General features: G+C 42.8%; 2 protein-coding genes across 8 annotated transcripts in view; both read right to left on the reverse strand.

Moving 5' to 3' along the window:
- The window catches only part of LOC118513984, a 493,738-nt gene that overhangs the window by 322,804 nt on the left and 149,163 nt on the right, over positions 1-21,771 (reverse strand). The window lies entirely within an intron of this gene.
- LOC118513701 overlaps positions 1-21,771 on the reverse strand; it is a 64,685-nt gene that overhangs the window by 42,685 nt on the left and 229 nt on the right. For 2 of the 7 annotated variants that reach the window (XM_036059863.1, XM_036059856.1), the window contains 2 exons: positions 21,110-21,613; positions 20,847-20,995 (listed from right to left, as the gene is read on the reverse strand). The gene's annotated coding sequence lies outside the window, so the exon portion shown is untranslated. Of the gene's footprint in view, positions 1-20,846; positions 20,996-21,077; positions 21,629-21,771 lie in introns of all 7 variants that reach the window. The other 5 variants (XM_036059872.1, XM_036059882.1, XM_036059839.1 and 2 more) reach the window with 4 other exon arrangements.

The following is a 21,771-nucleotide window of genomic DNA, read 5'->3' on the forward strand; positions in this document are numbered from 1 at the left end:
CTGTTTAACCTGTTCGGCAGTAGTTAGAGAACGTCGCCGTGATCACGAATCCCGGTTTGATAAGTATAATTCCCCTTGATAAAAAAAAAAATTTGCTTCTATTCCTTCTCTAATACTGCTTCACAGTTGGACGATTCATTGGCAATTCAACCCGTCGTAGAGAATAGTGTCGTAGAAGAAAATTAGGCGGCGAATAACGCCAATTATGATTAAGAGTCATCTATTGGTTTTTTTTTTTTTTTGCAAACAACCCTGTATTTGACCATTAATTTTTTTGATATTCACTGTGCGCTTCTCACCATTCTGCTTTTTTCACTTGACAATCGTTTGACAACCCAATGCTGGCAATGGTCAATTTCTTATTCACATTGACCTCTAATCGGGAGTCAGCAGAAAAGTGTCATTTATAACCTTCTAAATGTCAGTTGGATATCATTTGTTTTCTTTCGATTACTCAATCACGATCTACCCAGTGCACATTTGGGTCGCGTATTGGTCGAAATCGGGTCGAAACGGCTAGTCACCGTGTATGAAACGCCCGGTTGTGAGAGTGTGTGTGCTTCTTGTCAGTTTCGGGTTTCTCTTCAGTAAGATGAAAAAAAAACAGTAAAAAGAAGAAGAAGAACCATTGCGAAGTGTAAACAATCAATGATGATACCAAAAAGCAGTGGTATTTTTCATCAATTTACTCAAAATTATGAAAGAAAATCATTGCGATAGATTATTTTTGAGATTTCACAGTGGACAATTGAATTTCCGAGGCATTTAAATGAGGAATCTTCTAGTTTTGTTTCAGTATTACTGAGGCATTTCAAGGGCATTGGAGATGGTAAGGCCACTGGGTTGTTGCTGGGTGTATTATGTAGACGCCAAGGTTGTTACCGCCAGACCAAGCGTTCTAACGGCAGATTCCCTGAGAAAAAACACAATTATAACCACCATTTGACTATATTATTGGGCCCTCAAACAATAGGTGTGCAACCACTTCCAATGCCAAACAATTAAACTAAAGGAACATTTTTTTCTACTTTCAGTACTGCACTTCTCCAAATCGAGCATAAAACACTTATTCACACACTACATGTTTTGGTGTGATCGGTGGATGAAATAACGTACTTGAGAATAGTCTACTTGATGATTGATGATTTTCTTGCGATGAATAAACTCCAATAAATTGTTAGCTCTAATGACTATTATATTGGTATAATTGGCATCCATCCTCCTTAAGCTGATGCCGTAATCCCATTGATGTTCTATTACGCTCCAGCTTAACACGTTCGAGAGATTTAGTTAATCCATCTGCTGTCTGATTGTTGGTTTGAACGTAGCTCAGCTTTACAACTTCTTGATCGAGGGCTTCTCTGATGTAATGATGGCGAATATCGATGTGCTTGGTTCGCGGTGTATATCCACCATTTTTAGCAATGCAAATAGCACTTTGATTGTCGCAGCGTATCTCTATTGCCTGCTTTCTGCCTAGCTGAGTCGTTAAACCCTTCCACCATGCAGCTTCCTGCACAGCTATGGCTAAAGCCATGTATTCAGCCTCACATTTGGGTAGTGCCTCGGTTGGCTGTCTCTTGCAGCACCAGGATACTGCACCGCCTTGCAGTATGAAGATGTATCCACTTGTTGATTTCCGATCATCCAGATCAGACGCCCAGTTCGCATCACAGTATCCTACTAGCTCCTTATTTCCTTGCTTGTAGTACTGCAACTTCATCTCAGATGTTCCACGATGATAACGAAGTAAATGTTTTACTCCTTCCCAGTGTTGCATACCCGGATTATTGTTATAGCGACTTAACTGGTTCACCGTGAAAGCTATATCTGGGCGAGTACAGTGAGCTAAGTACATTAAGCTACCCACTGCTTCTTGATATGGTACCTTACTCATTTTTGCAGCATTCTCAGGCGTTTTAGGTGACATCTCCTTCGTGAACTTAATGCTCGGATTAGATGGTGTTGAAACTGGCTTTGCATCTTTCATGTTGAACTTTTCGAGCATTGATTCTATGTATGCATGTTGATCTAAGGAAATAGAATCAGCCCCGCGCGTTATGCGGATTCCCAGGAAGCTTTTTATCGGACCCAAATCTTTCATCAGAAATGCTTCGCTTAGCTTCGCCTTCATTCCGTCTTTCAGCGCTTGATCGTTGGACACGACGACTACATCGTCAACATAGATGGCGACGAATAACATCTTTCCTTTTCCAATTCTATAGTATAAACATGGGTCATTACTAGTAGGAGTCAAGCCAAAACGTTTCAAATTTGTATCCAGTTTGGTGTTCCACACCCTGCTTGATTGTTTTAACCCATAAATGGCTTTGTTCAATCGGCAAACAAGTTCTTGTTGATCTTTGTTAAAGCACGGGGGTTGTTCCATGAAGATTTCTTCATTTAATTCTCCTTGGAGAAAAGCTGTGGTTGCATCCATATGATCGATATACATATCGTATTTCACAGCAAGTGCAAAGATATATCGCAGGGAACTGTGACGCATTACTGGGGCGTAAGTCTCATCATAATCTACCCCCTTTCGCTGCGAATATCCTTTGACTACCAAGCGTGCTTTATACCTTGTCTTGTTGCCATCCGCATCGCATTTTGTCTTAAAGACCCATTTGCACTTAATTGCCTTTCTTCCTTCCGGCAATCTTGTTAGGCACCAGGTTTTATTTTTCATTAATGCTTCGTACTCTTCCGTCATAGCCTTTTTCCATTCATGAGAGTCTTCTCGCGGTAAAGCATCTTGATGACATAGAGGGTCACTAAGGACATAGCTGCACAGATGCGTGGCTCTTCTTTTTGCATATTTGCATCGTTTTTATTCGAAGCTTTTGGTAGCGATATTTCATAATCCGCATACCTCTTTGGCATGTTTTGTTCTCGACCGTTTCGTCTTAACTTGTAATTGGCACCAAATTATTTGATGTTAGTTCTGGAGTATCATCAATGATGTTTTCACTTATTTCTGTGTCGAAGAATAGCTGATCAAATGAATTTGTTTCGGCCTCTTGAGTACTAAATTCCTTCGGGGACAACACGACATCTTGTATGTCTAATGTTCTCGGCTAATGTTTACTGTACGAGATTGTGGGTCATATACTCTGTATCCTTTTGTATGTTCATCGTAACCAACAAAGATACATTCCTTCGATTTTGGATCGAGTTTTCTTCTTTTCAATTTAGGTACTTGAACCATGACTGTAGTCCCAAATATTCGTAAATGAGAAATATCCGGTTTTCTATTCGACCATATTTCTTCAGGTGTCAACTCACGACCGTGCGTAGGTGAACGATTTAACAGATATAGATGTATTTACTGCTTCTGCCCAAAATCTTTTTTCCATGTTTGCACCATATAACAAACATCTAGCACGTTCCACTATGGAACGATTCGCACGTACAGCCATTCCATTTTGCTCTGGTGTGTACGGGTTTGTTTTTTGATGAAAAATGCCTTTCGCTTTCAAATAGTTTTGGAAACCATTGTTTACAAACTCCTTGCCATTATCACTGCGAAGTGTTTTGAGTTTGCAACCTGATTGTCGCTCTACTAAGGCATGAAATACCTTGAAGTTTCGTAATACTTCTGTTTCAGATTACGTTTGAAGAAAATAAACCCATAGTTTCCTTGAATAATCATCAACAAACACCATGAAATATCGTTTTCCACCATTCGAAGCAACTTCCATTGGTCCACAGATATCTGCGAGCATTTCTGAGGCTCGTGACCCTTCCTTTTGAAAAGGTAGTCGACTGTGTTTACCCATGGGACATATCTCACAGTCATTTGCTTCATCTTTATCGAGCTTTATGCCTGCCGCCAATCCGTTAGCTAATTTCTTGACGCTATTCATATTCAGATGCCCTAGACGTTGGTGCCATATTTCTGTGGTTACTTTTGAAGAACAACTAAACCCACTCTGAACAATGTTATGCTGCTGATCAAGCTTGAATAAGTCACCTTCACGCCTTCCGCTAGCAATCAATTCGTCAGTTTTACCAAATATTTTGCACCCATTGGCTTCAAATGTAATGCGGCAACCTTTCTCGACCATTTGATTTACAGATAGGAGATTAATGGACAAATCAGGCACGTAATGAACATTTTTCAAGGGAAGATCTCCCTTTATACATGTCGGACTGACTGTAGCTGAACCAATAGCAATAATATTCATGTGAACACCATCGGCTGATAACTGTTCCCGTATAAGACTTTCGATTCACCAAAAATTCTTCGTTGCATGTCATGTGCACACTGGCACCGGAATCTATAAACCAGTCTCGTTTATTATGAGCGGAAATTGTGGTTAGAACCGTGCATAGCGATTGATTTGATGCTTTCTTAGTGTAGCAATCGCGAGCTGTATGACCATACTTTTAACATTTTTTGCATCTTGGCCCTTTGTTTGACTTTTCATTACTATGATCTTTGCAATTATTCTGTTGCCAATTGTTTCGTGTTGGTTGGTTCCAGTTACCTTTTTTTGTTTTGTGACCTACAGCAAGCGCTGAATCAGTCGTTGAAATTGTTATTTCTTGTAGTAGTTTTGTTTTAATCGCGTTCCAGAGTTTTCTAGAGCCATAATCATTGGTCTATATTCATCGGGCAATTACCATGTTACATTACATATGTTATTCAACTGTACTCTAAACGTTGTTTATAGTTCATGCTTCATTTCTCCAATGACATCCATTTACGTTCCATACTTGAAATCTCTAACAGAAGTTGCGCCAGAAAGGGACCATCGAGTTTCGGTATTTATCAACCGATCGAAAGGAAGCTGACACAATGACGAAAACACTCGCGCGAGTCAAACTGGAGCAGCATCGAGCGGCGATTAGCGTCAAAGAGTAAAGATGTCTTCGTTGGACACATGAGCGACCTGTGTGCAACGAAGCCAAATGACAGATACAACGTTCTTCTCTCCTATCTTTCTTCTCCTTCCTTACAGATGTAACGCCTACAAATATATTCGGTATAAAAGCGTCACCTCGTTGGTACAATAACTAACTTCCCGCGTGTTTTCAATCCATGCTAATAGAATTTGACCTAAATTTCAAGGCCGATTTGCGTTTCTAGTCGGCCGCCATCCATGCTCTGCTGCAGGGTAACAAAGCCTATCCGGTCGCTCTGTTCGAAGACACTCACCGTGAGCTAATCATACCAAATGTGTAACTATCGGGCCGAAGAACATCCAGCTGGCGCTCCGTATACTCCTTTGTAATAATAATCTTAAACTTTTATTTTATATTTCTAAATAAATTCATATAAACTAAACTATTCGTAAAAGAACGTAAAATAGTACACTTGTATTTCGCCAAAAAATATAAAACATTACTGAGATTAATTAGCCAGGTGTCGGCGCATCAGCATAGGGCAAAAGGCATTATAAACATCACTTTACTAAAGGCAGCGGTACAAAACTCACGCATATCAACTATAATGTATAAAGCTTATGTACGCAGACGATATACAAATCTACAGCGTGATAAATAGTAGTAGTGATTGCGAAAATATGCAACACTCTTTGATTTGGTTCTCTAAATGGTGTACGTCTAATTTGTTAACTTTATGTGTCGAGGAATGCTGTTTTTATAAGTTTTAATCGCAAAAAGAACCCGATAGTTTATAAGTGAAACGGAAAAGTGAACGAAAAACTGAAATCCTCGACCTTGGAACTATTCTTGACTAGTAAAATAACATTTACTAAGCACTACAAATCTGTGATAGACAAGGCCGATCAAATGCAACGATTTATAACAAGAAATGAGAAATAGTTCAAAAATCCTGTTTCAAACGTGTGTAACGCCAATGAGCGTGTGGTGATCTAGCATAAAATCTGCTATAAAATAAATCAGTACTCCGAAGCGATTGCCCATCACCACAGAAGCCCGGCACGAAACAAATCAGTTGAAGTAGGCCCACACTAGGCGTAGAACATAAGATAAAAAGAAGAAGCGCGATTAGACGCGAGGATAGTTAGGACACAGAACGCGAGCGCGACACACCGTCCAAGCACACACCGTCAATAAAGACAATAAAGTGGAAGTCAGAAGAACTTCACATTGGTGACCCCGACGTGATCGCATGGAGCTCGACGCAAGCGTCTTGAGTTCGGCGGAACGAAAGTGCACAAGTGAATCAAAAAAACGACTGTGCAAGTGTTAGGTTGCAAATCAGCGCAATTCTTGAGACTCCAGCCATTCTCAAATTCAAAAGTGCAACTGTCGAAAGATAGCAAACGTGTTCTTGTTTGGCTGTCACGAAAATTCGGCAAATTTCTTTTTTGCGTGGTGTTTCCATTTGCAACGTAGTGTCGTCATCCGTATCATAAAACCACATACAAAGTTCCGCAAGTCGTGAAAAAGCATACGCTACAGCAATTTTCTAAGGCCCAGACAATAAGTGCATGAACAGACTTGTTCGAACGCGTTGAGATTGTTCTCCGTGAAATCGAATCCGCGCGCTAAGCCGGGCAAGCGTAGTGCGTAGCAAGACATGTGTGTGTGTGACGTCGCGACATTATAGACGTCGATAACAATACGCTCGTGATTTTCCGCGTTGATCAACGCGTTGCTCAACAAAAGAAAGTGTGTTGCCCAAATTTCAACGGAAGCAGAATATTCATCGAATCGATTGATTGTGCGAAACTTCTTGTGTCTTTCGTGATCGAACTATGAGAATTGCAACGTTCGTATCGATAAGAAGTGACATTTCCTCATCGCACCGTTTCCGTCATCATCATTTGAAACGATAAACAATCGATTGTGCTCGAATTATACGCTGAAAAGCCGAGAAAAAGTTTCGTCCCAGCAGTCATCAATCCGGCGCATTTCTCACGGGTTCGTGAGCGACAAGCCTGACGAAAGCATCATCTCACGCAGTTTCATCTTACGGTTTGCGCAGCAGTGCATCGCTTACTCACCGTCATCAGTTCGTCCATCATCTTTCGCAACGTAACATCTTATTGACACGCGCAAGTGTTGCATCATCAGTATAAGCAAGTATCGGTGAGCGCGTTCCATTATTATTATTATTGCGTTTTCATAAATTGTAAACAATAGTCAGGTTAGAAACGAAAAATGTCTAATCCGGGGCACGGCACGCTTCCCAGAACTCCAGTGAAGGGTTCCGAGCAGTCAGAAAGTACCATTCCTCCTCCAACTCCACCCATTCCCCCTCAGTCCATAGAGAAGGTGTCCGCAAAGCTCCCAGTATTCTGGGAAGACTCACCGGTTGCTTGGTTCGCCGCAGCCGAAGCGGAATTTGAAATTGCTGGAATCACCCAAGAACGAACTCGGTATGCATATGTGGTTAGCAAGCTTCCTAAAGAAATCCTCAAAAAAGTAATGGACTTGATAACAAAGCCTTCCGAAAATTTGCCCTATACCACACTGAAGAGCCAGTTGCTGGAACGACTTACAATCAACGATTGGCTCAACTACTTTATCAAGTAGAAATAGGGGACCTAAGTCCATCGGATTTTTACCGGTACATGGTTCAACTTGCTGGAAATTCAGAAAACCTTTCCCTCGAACTCGTTCGAAAACTGTGGCTTTCGCGACTTCCAAAGACAATCGAAGTGTCGTTGATAGCAATTGACACACGTGACATAAACGAGCTTCTGCGAATTGCGGATCGGTTGTGGGAGGTCACTCAGGCGGCCACAGTGCCGGCAATGAATAGAAACGACAACAACCGTCAATACAATAGTTCGAACGAAAACGACAAAATGCGCAAAGAACTGGAGGAGTTAAAAACAATGATTCAGAACCTAACACACAATTTTCAAGAAAATAAGCGTGGACGGCAGCGCAGCCGATCACAAGGACAAAGGGATGGCCGATCGCGCACACGTTCGAACGGGCGCAAGCGTGATGTATGCTGGTTTCACTACCGATACGGGGAATCAGCAAACAAGTGTAATCCACCTTGCCGATTTTACAAGAAAAAAAGATTGGCATCACCGAATCCTCCTTCTACATCAAAAAACTAATAGACTCTACGGTTGTGGCGGACAGCCCTAGAGTTTTCCCCAGCTCCTCTCCTCGTTTCTTTATTCACGACGACATGAGCAAATTAACTTTTCTTATAGACACCGGGGCTGATGTATCCGTCATTCCCCATACATTGGTTGGGAGAGTACCAAGACGCGAACAACAAGTGCTGGAAGCGGCCAACGGAAGTGCCATCAACACGTATGGTACAAAGCTACTTCAAGTAAGCCTTGGACTTCGAAGAGTTTTTACTCATACTTTTATATTAGCATCTGTCAATCGCCCAATTATTGGAGCAGATTTTTTGAAGAAGCATGAATTGCTTGTTGATCTCAAGTCTCGTCGCTTGATCGATCCTATGACCAGCTTGGCGACAAAAGCTAAAATTGCTTTAGTGGATACACCCACTCCCAAGCAATACACGGTAGAAACAAATATTTTTGGAGACATTATTAAACAGTATCCTTCACTTACAGAACCTCCAAATTACAATATTCCAATTCAGCACACAGTAGTTCATCATATCGAAACCAAAGGTACTTTACCTTTTTAGAAACCACGGCGTTTGGATCCACAAAAAAAGGAAATAGCACAGGCAGAATTCCAGCACATGCTTGAGTTAGGAATATGTCGAGTGTTTTCTTCTTCCGTTTCCTCTCCTCTTCACATGGTCCCAAAGCCAGACCATTACTGGAGGCCGTGCGGCGATTACCGCCGATTAAATGCTATAACAGTGCCCGATAGATACCCAGTGCCCAACGTTCAAGACTTTACTATGCACTTAAATGGCTGTAAGATATTTTCAAAATTAGACATCACTCGCGCGTACCATTTAATTCCCGTGGCCAAGGAAGATATTTACAAAACCGCCATCATAACCCCATTTGGACTGTTTGAATTTCTTAGAATGCCTTTCGGCTTAAGAAACGCGAGTCAAACTTTCCAAAGGTTCATGAATAACATATTCCAGGATCTAGATTTCATTCTCGTATATATTGACGACATCCTAATCGCAAGCAACTCCCATGAAGAACACATAGCACATTTGCATGAAGTGTTCAAACGATTAGCTGAGCATGACGTAAAGGTAAAACTCTCAAAATGCGTATTTGGAGTTCCAACCATACAATTTTTGAGTCACTCCATCTCAGACAAAGGAATCACGCCTTCTGCGGAAAAAGTACAAGCAATAGAATCTTTTCCAACACCTACAAATCTAAAACAGGTACAACGTATAGTAGGTATGATTAACTACTATCACCGTTTTTTACCGAAGGCATCTAATAAATTGAAACCAATTTACAACTTAATTGCTCAACACATCAATAAAAAAATTAAGAAACCATTCTTTTGGACCGAAGAGTGTCATCAAGCCCTTCAGCAAATAAAGCGTGATCTATGCAATGCTACAATGTTAGCGCATCCTAAACCGAATACTACCTACTCGCTTCCAACAGACGCATCAGGTTTCGCAGTGGGAGGAGTGTTGAAGCAATACAACAATAAACGTTGGGAACCTTTAGCTTTCTTTTCAAAATCATTAACTCCAACAGAGCAAAAATATTCCACCTTTGACAGGGATCTACTTGCAATAGTACTTGCTATTAAACATTTTCGTTATTTCCTCGAAGGTAGGTAATTTACAATTTTTACTGACCACAAGCCCCTAACAACAGCTCTAACGTCCAAAACAGAGAAATCTCCTCGGCAAAATCGACACCTAGATTTTATTTCACAGTTCACTGCCGACATTCAGTACATTTCCGGTGATAGTAATGTAGTCGCTGATACGTTATCCAGAATCGGTGAAACAGATTCAATAACCCAAGTAGATCCAAAGGAATTCCCGAAACAACAAGACTGTGATAAACAACTTGAACAGTTACTTAAACTATCCAAACAGGATAGTAACTCAAAATATCGACTTCAAAAAATCAAAGTAGATAACACTGAATTAGTGTACGAAACATCTACTGGTAACAATAGGTTATACGTCCCGGAAAGTTTAAGAAAAATCACATTTGATTATATCCATCAACTATCACATCCCGGAATAAGAACATCAAAAAAACTAGTTTCGGAAAGATTTTTCTGGGGGAAGGGGGGGTCCTGTCGTGATCTAGCATAAAATCTGCTATAAAATAAATCAGTACTCCGAAGCGATTGCCCATCACCACAGAAGCCCGGCACGAAACAAGTCAGTAGAAGTAGGCCCACACTAGGCGTAGAACATAAGATAAAAAGAAGAAGCGCGATTAGACGCGAGGATAGTTAGGACACAGAACGCGAGCGCGACACACCGTCCAAGCACACACCGTCAATAAAGACAATAAAGTGGAAGTCAGAAGAACTTCACAAGCGCTTGTTGCATGGGCACGCCTGTATTCGAGCTTCATCGTATCGATATAAACAATAAGAAGTAAATGATCGGGTCGTATAAATAAAGACGAAAGATGCGCTCTAGCTCTCTTTTCCTAATACTTGCAAATAAAGGACTCGTTCGTCAATGTTGTCGTAAGGCTACTAAAACCCCGTGTTTTTCACTATTATTATTCGCCAGGTTGCATTCGCAATATTCTTTTACGAACGTTGTTGCGAACGCGGCAAAATAAAAGAGAACTATAATAAATGGACATGCAAGATTTACAGAAACATTCCTAAATCAACTAAATATCTTTCGTTTAGGATAAATTCTCACAGGCAAATATTATCTTAGAAAAAAAAACCTTACTATACACCGAGAAAAAGATGAAACTATGATAATTTCTAAGGGTATGCACAGCTGTATTCGTCATGAATGTAAGAATGACGAAAATAGGTCGTAAACAAATAGGTAGAAACCAGGAAAAGACAAGGCGCGCAAAGAAACAACGTCTCATGCGTATGGTCATAAAACGATTGGTTCGGATCAAGTGCATCACACGATCGACACACTAATGCAAAAAGCAATTCTTTGTTGGGCGTCATAGCCTGGGATGAAGGCGTAAACATTAGAATGCGTTTCATTATTGATGAACATGCTCTAAAAAAGGGATCAACGCAAGATAAAACAAAGCGCTATTGTACTATCCGGAGTGCAGTAAATGAAGGACCACCCGAAAGACAGGAAAATAAACAAACGCACTTGAGCTACAGATTTAGCCTATCGAATATGCATAGGACGATGCGCGATACATTTCCCAGGGCCATAAAAAAAGGATCGCTAACGTGATCTTACGGTCCGGTAACATAAACAGATAAGCGAACGTCGCTTCAATGTTCGGGATACGCCCGACACAGTAGGTTTATGTTACTGTCCGAAAGCGGTTCTATCTGTTTTGAAGCTTTCCTTTTCATTCTAACAACCGAACTTTAGGGATTGTTTTAAGTATATAAGACAGAATTTTTGAGAATAAAACCGACTTGTAATTCACACCTGAACGGAGAAGCTTGTGCGTTTCATTAGTAGGGTTTCTTAGGCGAAACTAGCCAGCCTGGCTCCACGGTTAAATACTTCTCCTGGTTATCCAGGAGAAAAGAATAACCCGCTTGACCGCTAAAACTGGTCCTTCCCGTTGTCCAACACTGAGTTAGTTGATGCGCGAGTCCGACGTAAAAAACATCTCCTGGTTATCCCGGAAAAAAGGTTAGCCACCCGACTCTAGCGATTCTAACAAAGTAAAAGGAATCTGCGCGGTGGTTTCCCAATCGACCATTGAAGGAATGTGGTCAGTTCAACAATGGTTCCTTATCGAACTAACAACGACGCTAAACCAACCGCTACGGAAAATTACAAGGTGCTCAAAAACCACCCCTCTTAACACCCTTCATGCTGAAGCAGATGAATAGCCGTTCCACATCAGATCCACATTCCTCTTACAAATACAATTATGAAAAGCAATAATAGCCCACTCTCTATTTAATACAAGTGTCCAGATGCAATCGAACACATCACGCCACATTCCGGCTCAACAAAACACCAATTTAGCAGACGCAACGATATTTAATGGATTTTAAATGTGAATACACGCAAAAGCAGTCTGAGATAAAGTCCTTTACAAAACTATGCAAACACCTTTTTTCAAGAATGGAAAAGAACTATTAGAGATTAGAATATGGGGTGATCTGATGGCCGAGCCGACAGCGGCGTTGGTCTTCACCCGGCAGGACCGGGCTTCAAATCCCATCCGGACCGCCTCCCCGTACGCAGGGCTGACTACCTTGCTACGGTTAAAATCAAGTCACAGAAAGCCAGATGTAACGGCATGCGAAGGTTATATAAACAACTTTAAATAATTAAATATCTTTCACTTTGGAATAAAACCATGCAGACGGATATTACCTTACAGAAAAAAAACCTAAACTCACAGATGGCGACCTCTTACCATGAGAAAACGAAAGTATGGTGCGTTATTAAAATCGGAAAAGGGACAATATCCAGACATATGGAAATCATAAATAAAGGCCTTGTGGTAAATACGAGAGTAAAGAACATGGGCCGAAAAAGGTTAAAGCTAGAGCCCAGCGCATACATTATCGTTGCGCAATCAGTTTCACGAAAAAGGGGCCAACCACGTATTATCCGTAGTACAGTGAAGAAAAAAACATTAAACGAATAGGGTAAACGACGCACAGGCAAAAGATAGGAAAATAAACATACGCACTTGAGGTACAGATTTAGCCTATCGAATATGCATGGGACGATGCATAGCATCAAACGTATCGGCATACCGCGTTAGGATGAAGAAGATCGATGTAATGCATTTCATGTTCTTTTTCCCACAGAATTTTAGTATATAAGACAGGATTTTTTGAAAATAAAATCGACTTGTAATTCGACCTCAAGCAAGAAGCTTGTGTTTCATTTCTAGGGTTCTCTTACAGAATCGGGAAAGTTTCACCTTTGCCTTCCCTACGGATGTTGGTCCCGCACTTTGGTGTCTCCCCACTCCGTCGTTAGAATTAGGCGAAAATAAGCCAAGCAAGATCCACGGTTAGATACTTCTCCTGGTTATCCAGGAAAAAAGGTTAATCATCTGGTCGCGCCACGGCATTTTCATTGTCCACGCCGAGTTAGTTAAGTGCGAGTCCGCCGCTAAAAACTTCTCCTGGTTATCCAGGAAAAACGGTTAGCCGCCTGAATCAAGCATCTCTGACAAGGCTAGGAATCTGCGCGGATATTTCCCGAATCGATCACTCCTTCGCTTGATCGACTCGAATTAACATAAGAAATGGAACACCCGAGACCTGTCGAGGATATAGTGCCACCGAAGTAGAAGAGATTAAGTTGATGTTCTAGTAACTTGTAGACAATAACATTAAACAAATTTTGAAGAAGAGTTATAATCTCACACACTTTTATACAAGTTGATTTGTCACATGCAAAATTGGTCCACATAGCATTATTATACGAACAGTTACGGAAAATATTTTTCTCTGCTATTGTAATGGCCTTAAAAGTCGTGCAAAAATACAGCATAAGTATTGCATTACTGTTAATATATTTTCAAATTCATTTAGTTTAATAACCGTTAAGTTTCAAATATTTTTAGTCTTTTTGATATCGCATGTATTCATTCCAGTTTTTATGACTTACGGCATTTTTAATAACCTTTTTTATGATGTGGTTGTAAGAACCTATAGGCAATTATTTAAAGGCAAATAAATAATAAAAATATAAATAAAGGTTGGCAAATATCGAATTAACATTGCTTTTCATGGCTGCAGAAACTCGGAAACCTTATATAAAAATAAGGCAATTTACTTTTCATAAAGGTGAAATGTAGCGGGAAGTTTATTGGAAAAATATAGCAAAATTAATCCAAATGCCCAAGTCGGCTAGGCACTCGTCGTGAAAAACGGCTATAGAAGCGTTTGTGCAATCGCCTTCAAACAAATCGCACAAGCTGGTGTATGATACTAATTTTAAAAATACTGCCAGTCTGACATACCCATCTAATGTTTATTTTTATTATCGTCGTGTTTATTTTAAATAATCGTCGCTTACAGACTGTCCGGTTGCATTCCTACCGCACTCCGTGTTTTGCTTCGTATTAACTGTGTTATATTTAACGAATCGAGATTCTTCTGTACCTCTTCTGTAACGTTCTATACGTTCGTGAAGTGATTCCCTTGGTTTTTTCTATATACTCGTCGTGTTCCGTTTCACAGTAACTGTGTTCCACCGTAATCACTTGGTCGCCTGTGATCGTTTATAAACTGCAAATTCATTGCGATGGCTGCCATCTGTCACTCCTGTGCTGAAACTATCGAAACTATTGATGCTCCGAATTGCATTATCTCATGTGCTTACTGCGAGGCAACCTTTCATCGTGCTTGTTGTAAGCTTGATCCCGTACTTATCGAAGCGGTCTCTACCAATATAAATCTGCATTGGAGCTGCTATGGGTGCACCAACATACTGAAACATCCTCGATCACGTTTGGTGAAAGAGATGGGGATACAGGTTGGCTCCCAGACCGCTCTTGCTTCGGCAATGACCGCGATAGAAAAGCTCATCAACCCGATAATTGCCGAAATCCGTAGTGGATTTACGCTCCTACAGCCTGCTCCCACGCCCCGTATTCTGCACACGGTGTCAAACCCCGCCCCTGGTTCAAAGCGGAGGCGCGTCGCCGAGGAGCCCTCCTCGCCAGAAGTAAACATTGCTGTAAACAAACAGACTTACGCTGCTTGCGCTGCCTCATCATCCATCTCTAACACAACTAACCACATCCCGCCACCGTCACTGCGGAAGGAAGAACGCATAGGCACCGATCCATCTACATCTCCACTTCGAGCCGTGGCTACTGAACCGCGAACGACTAAAATGTGGATTCGCCTATCCCACTTATGTACGGATGTTTCCGCGGATCAGGTTGTTGCCTCGGTAAAGCGCCGATTAAGCACCGATGATGCTGTAGCATTCTGCTTGCAGAAGAAAGGAACCAGTGTTGACAGTGTGAACTGGCTGTCGTTTAAAGTGAGAATCCCTGCATCCCTTCGAGAAAAAGCCCTCAATGCTTCCACATGGCCAGTTGGGGTTGGTGTCCGGGAATTCTTTCCCTCTCATCAACAACATCCTCGCAACACATCGTCCCCGATCATCTACGAAAACCGCCTGCCTACTCGCACACCAGCTGTTACCGACACTCGACCCAGTACACGCACACCAACTAACAGCGATCGACCATCTGCACCTTGCACACCACGGACACCTGTTCACACTCCCGACACACGCATACTGAATCCTTCGATGCTCCGAACCAAACTCTGGTTGACGTCTCGATGCGTAGCCGTACCACAACAACAAATTTGCGTCAAACCTCATTGAACCAGTTTTTTCGTAACTAGACAATCTCATGTTCCGTGCATGCGGCGAACTGTTCGCGCTATCTCGCATACCACTAAGCACTATGCCATCACCGCTGTACCGATCTACTATCAAAATGTGCGAGGTCTGCGCTCCAAGGCCAGCGATTTTCGTCTATCAGTATCGGGATCTGATTTCGATGTAGTGGTGCTCACGGAGACCTGGTTAATACCTTGCTTGCTCTCGTCGCTGCTGTTTGATGACAGCTTTCGTGTTTACCGGAGCGACCGCAACGCGTCGAACAGTACGTACTCTTGTGGTGGTGGAGTACTGATCGCTTGTCGTGACTTTTTGACGTCATGGGAATTCCCACTGCAGTATCCTTCGCTTGAGATAGTGTGCGTTGTCATTCAGCTTGGAAGTTTGCGACTGTTTATTGTATCGGCCTACATTCCACCTAGTCGAGCAGCGAATGCAACTACGCTCTGCGAAATCGTGGACTGCATCTCCTCATTGTGTACGTCTCTACATCCCGAGGATGGTATACTACTGTTCGGGGACTTTAATCAGCCTGGGGTATCCTGGTCATCCGCTCAACCTGATCCGGATCTACCGTTCCTTTACTATGAGCCACATACGCGTGCTGTTCGCTGCGCTCATTTCTCCGACGGGATGCACCAATGTGGTCTGTTTCAGCTTAATTGTTGTCGGAACTCTAGCAGACGCCTCCTAGACCTTGTTTGCGCGAACAGTGCTGTTGCCTCATCCTGCTCACCGCTTGCTGTCTCCTCCACACCTATGCGCGTCGTAGACCGCTTTCATCCACCGCTTGAGGCAGTCATAACGGTACCTCACATAAGCTCAGCAGCTCCTGCGTCAACACCTAGCCTAGACTACGCGAGGACTGACCTGAACAGGCTTGTCGCGATGATCGACTTGTTTGCTAATGATTTCTTGTGCTCCAGTTATTCATCTCTTGACTGTGCTGTCGATGACTTTAGTCAATTTATGTCTAATGCCTTGAAAGGGTGCACGCCTTTGAAGCAACCCAAACGTGGTCCTCCCTGGGGAGACCGAACGCTGCGTCGACTAAAAAGAGCCAAGACCGCCGCTTTCCGCGAATACAAGACACGTAGATGTGCCGTGTCGCGGTACAACTATAACGTTGCGCACACCCTATATCTTCGCTACAACAAAAATTGTTACCTCTCATACGTACAACGCCTTGGTGTTCGGTCCCGTAAGAACCCTCGTATACTTTGGAGCTTTGTTAATGCCAAGCGGAAATCCTCCGGCTTTCCATGTGCCGTGTCGCGGTACAACTATAACGTTGCGCACACCCTATATCTTCGCTACAACAAAAATTGTTACCTCTCATACGTACGACGCCTTGGTGTTCGGTCCCGTAAGAACCCTCGTATACTTTGGAGCTTTGTTAATGCCAAGCGGAAATCCTCCGGCTTTCCCTGCTCTGTCCGTTACAACGGGCGTTGTGCCAACACCCCATCCGCCGTTTGTGATGTTTTTGCCTCGCGCTTTGCTGACACCTTCCATCCCGACACCACCGATATGGACCAGACTACAAGCGCACTCACAACGATACCGCTGGATGCCATGGTTCCCAATATGCCAATTATTGACGATTCATCAGTTTTAAATCCCACATACTATTCTAAAGCGCTGCGCTGCAAATGTTGCCCCGGTCTTGACTAAGATATTCCGGGATTCCGTGAAACAAGGCATTTATCCCACTCGCTGGAAAACTTCATGGCTAGTCCCTGTGTACAAAAAGGGGGACAAATCGGATGCTGCCAACTACCGTGGTATTACTTCACTCTGCGCATGTGCAAAGGTTTTCGAGCTGCTTATATATGAGCCCCTACTAGCAGCCGCATCGAACTACATCAGCTCGGCTCAACACGGGTTCACTCCTAAGCGCTCGACGGTTACCAACCTCACCGAGTTTGTCAGTTTTTGTTATAAAAACATCGATGCTGGGCTCCAAGTTGACGCGGTGTATACTGACATCAAGGCGGCGTTTGACAGTGTACCACACTCTCTGCTACTCGCTAAGCTTCAGATCCTTGGGCTTCCTGGATTGTTTCTGGCGTGAATGAAGTCCTACCTCATCGACCGGACGTATCGCGTGAAGATGGGTTCAGGCGTCTCGCGCTCTATTAAAGCCTTCTCGGGCGTGCCACAAGGGAGTAATCTCGGACCACTGTTGTTCGTTATCTTCCTTAATGACATTACGCGTGTGCTTCCCACTGGTAGTTACCTCCTGTATGCCGACTACCTGAAGCTATGCCTCCCGATTCGATGCCAAGCTGACCAGGTGCGTCTTCAGAATGCCCTACAAGCGTTCCAGCAGTGGTGCTCTACAAACGGTCTTAAACTCAGTGTTGAGAAATGCGTCGTCGTCTCTTTCACGAGGAAACGTTATCCCTTAGCATTCAACTATGCTTTAGATGGCTCATCTCTTGAGCGCAAAAGCTGTGTACGTGACCTAGGAGCTCCTTGACGAGAAGTTGAGCTTTCACGACCAGCTTGAGCATGTTGTTGCTAAGGGTAACCAACTAACTGGACTGCTGAAACACATCACGCGTGACGTCAAAGACCCCATCACGATGAAGCAGCTTTATTGTTCGCTGATACGCTCCGTGGTCGAATATATGTATTCGTACTGTGCGGCCTTATACGTGTTAATTGTAATTATTATCTAGCATGCTTCAAGGGGGCCACTCACGGCCCGTTGAATTCAAATATACCAAATACCAAATACCAAATTAACACTATTAACCCAGCAAAGTTTTACCACATTTAGAATATTGCTTTTCACCGATTACACTCAGTCCTTCTGATAGCGATGCAAGGGGTAATATGTTCAACAAAGTACTTTACGCTTCTGTAGCAGTTTATCAAGAAGAGCTCTTAGCCGAATATGACAGTGCTATGAGTTTTGCTATATTTTTCCAATATTTTGTAATATTTTACCTTTCCCAACAACAGACTACCTTATTTTTACTGTAGATTTACGAGTTTCTGTACTCGCATAAACCTAACATTAACCGATATTTTTCCATATTTCGCTTTGCGTATCTATTTCTTGCACTGCTTGCAGGAATTGCTACTTCAATACAAATGCATTATTTGAAAACAAACCTTTAAAACTGCTTTAAGTTATAACAAATTGGAATGTAAGTTACGGCACGTGACAGTTACCCGAAACCAGCAAGGGCACTTCACGACAACACCACCCCGACCCGAACCGAGAACGAGCATCGATAGGAACCGCGCAATCAGCAGAATCAACGATCGACGAGTTTGGCGAAATCAACGACTACAGCGATCGTCACAAATCAGTTCTTCCCACGCATCCGACCAATAAAGTCGTAACTAATAAAATCACCCCTTTTCCAAAAACTGTACTCGAGCGGGATTTTCGTAACTTGAATAATTACGATACGTAACATAATAAAAACTCAAATATTAAAAAGTAGTATCTCTGCCGCAAAATCTGCATAATAGGGGACCAAAAAATTAAAACAAAGTTATTCTAAAATATTTTTACATTTATAAAAAATATCCTAATCTGATTATATTTTTGTACGATTTTTAAAGCGATTGCAATAGCAGAGAAACATATTTTCCGTAGGTGCTCGTATAGTTATGTAATATGGAGGAATTTTTCATATGCCAAAATAACTTGTATAGCAATACGGCCAGACCGTTCTTTATGAATAAAAAAAAAATTATATAAATTGTGTAAATTTTTGTTTCTTCAAAATATGTGTTTTTCTATTCTCTGCAACTTGCTATAACATCAATTTAAACTATATCTTTTATTTTAATTTATTAATTAATGATAACGAACCGATGCCGTATTGTCACTACCGCATGTGGTGAAGGTGAATTCATCATTCAAATTCACGAAAAAAAAAAACAATTTAACAAAATTAACAAAATTAACTAGGCATTTCCTCACAGTTTTTGTCAAATCCGGGCATTCTTGGTTAACTATCTCTTTTAGTTCTTATTTTATTCTAAACCACAGGTGCTCCTATAGTACAGTACACAGTACAGTGCTTTCCAAATTACTAACAGTTAGTTTTTGTGGGCAGTGCTTGTCTTGAGGAAAATGTCGGGAAGTGACAAAACCTTCAAGACGAATTTTTCGGAAATACCACGAAAACCAACAAGAGCAGACATTTTAAAGGTCCTTACGGGTGCTTCCAAACTGCTTTTGACGACGGAGAAATTTTAGATGGTCCAAATGTTGAACCTCTCTTCTAGTGGAATTGAACGATGGTAAGCACATTTTTAAATGTAACGGTAGCGAATACGCAATTCCACGCACACACGTACGTCGCGTAAGAACACTAGGGCAACACCGCAGCTAAGTGTCGTAACCGTAACCAAAGTATCAGGCGGAACAAACTCCGGACAGTCCGTTTGTGATTCCGAATCACATCTGTCACTCGAAGTCGTTTACGCGCGCGGATTGCAAGGCAGTGGTCCATAATTCGCGGTCACTAGGAGAGAATTCTCGTACCGCAAGACGCTAAGTGTCGTTTGTGAGCGGTTCTGAATCGCTACAGCCTAGCGTCGAAGCGGGAAGCGAACACATCACCTTGGAAGATACGCGACCCGGACAACTTCCAGGACCAATTGAAAAGGTAGATCTGCGTACTGCAGATCCCTGCAGTGTGGGTAGAAATCCACGCCAAGCGCCGCTCGCGGCACACACCACCGACCCGGGGTCATGTGGGGTCAACCCCGGGCACCAGCAAACACGGTTAGCGAGACAAGCGAAGACGACGTAAGAACGGCACACTCTTCCACACTCGCGACACCGATTACGCTGACGAATGCCGCACCACTCAACTTCACATCCACCATACCAAATCTACCGATAACATCACACTTTGAGAGACGCCAACAGACGCCATCGACGAGTGTCACTACGCCATCGCAGCGAAATCCACAGCCATGGCTCGATGGCCGACAAACGTCGCTTCATCCGTTTCAGATGAGCTGGGAAGAAGTAGAAGTGATGGATTCCGATATCCTGCGCCGAGAAAACGATCTCCAGATACAGATAGTAAAACTAAAGTCGGAGAGGCTTCAAGTGAGTGTTTTGCAGTTGAACGCGTAGCGAGTTTATAGCGATGCCTTCGATCGTGCCGAGAGTCAACGTGGGCACACAAGGACGACGACAAACCCAGCAGATTTGCCTCAGCAATGTCTGATGGGTTCAAAACCAATCCTGACTCTCAGCCCACACATCGAACGCTTCCGACGTGGAAGCAGAGTCAAACATACTGCCTGCGTTAAGACGGAGGCAGAAGTAGATCGCGAAAACAGTGGGGTGTAGACGGTTGCAGATCTATACACCATCAACTGTTACACGATACGGGATGAAACCGAGCCAGTACTCCGGCCTCGACTGCGCCAATACCCACTGACGACGCGTGTACACCAGCAAAGAAGGTAATTGTATACACCCATTCGTCCACTAGCGGAGGAGTCTTACTCAAATACGTACCTGTGGTTGTATTTGGCGACAATAAGGCCGTGAAGACGTGCGCGTTTTTTATAGTGGTTCAACGGGAACGTCTATTGAAGAGAGTTTGATTGGGGAACTGGATCTTAAAGCGACACCGCATCCGTTGTGCATCAGAGGGACCGGTGAGACTGAAAAGGATGAAAGTCGTTCAGTAAAGGTAGCACAACAAATAGCCAGCGTCGACAACACGATGAGAAAATTTACGCTCACAAAGGTACACACTCTGCAACACCTCTCGTTACCTTCACAATCGTTCTCAGTAGATGCTACGTCTAGAAAGTATAAGCATCTGGAAGGTCTAAAGTTGCGATCTTAAAGTTGCGACGTGACACCGCGAATTCTCATCGGCATCGATAATTGTCAGCTAATACGTCCATTTGCATACGTCGGAGAAGGAAACAGGAGCTAGCCACCATCAAAACCCGCTTAGGTTGGATCGCCTTCGGACCAAAACCCCGTGGATCCTTGCGGCAAGACGCAAACGCTTACGGCAATTCCCTCATATTCTCACAAGAACCAGACAATCTACAAAAAAAAAAAGATATATCACAACCAATTCGCTAGGTGAGGCCAAAACGCCAGGAAAGATACCCTCAAAAAACGATGAACGAGAATTACCGGGAGAGGTTTGAATCATCGAAGCGGAAGGTGGCTTCGAAATCCGTAATCGGATGGATACGTTGCAACAGGGGACCCGAACGGACAAGCGTTCGATTTTCTGCACGGGCGCCTCGACTGGGGAGTTTCTAGGAGTGGCGTGGCTAACGGCGAACCATTGTTTTGAAATTCCAAACCAAAATCATCCGATGGAAGAGTTCGACGATAGAGAGGTAATCTTGAAAATCATGTGCTTTTTTCGCAGGCGTAACAGAAAAGATCCGGGAATCGTGGGTTGCGGAATATA

Source organism: Anopheles stephensi, chromosome X (genome assembly GCF_013141755.1).
Source record: "Anopheles stephensi strain Indian chromosome X, UCI_ANSTEP_V1.0, whole genome shotgun sequence".
In the NCBI taxonomy this organism is placed as follows: domain Eukaryota; kingdom Metazoa; phylum Arthropoda; class Insecta; order Diptera; family Culicidae; genus Anopheles; species Anopheles stephensi.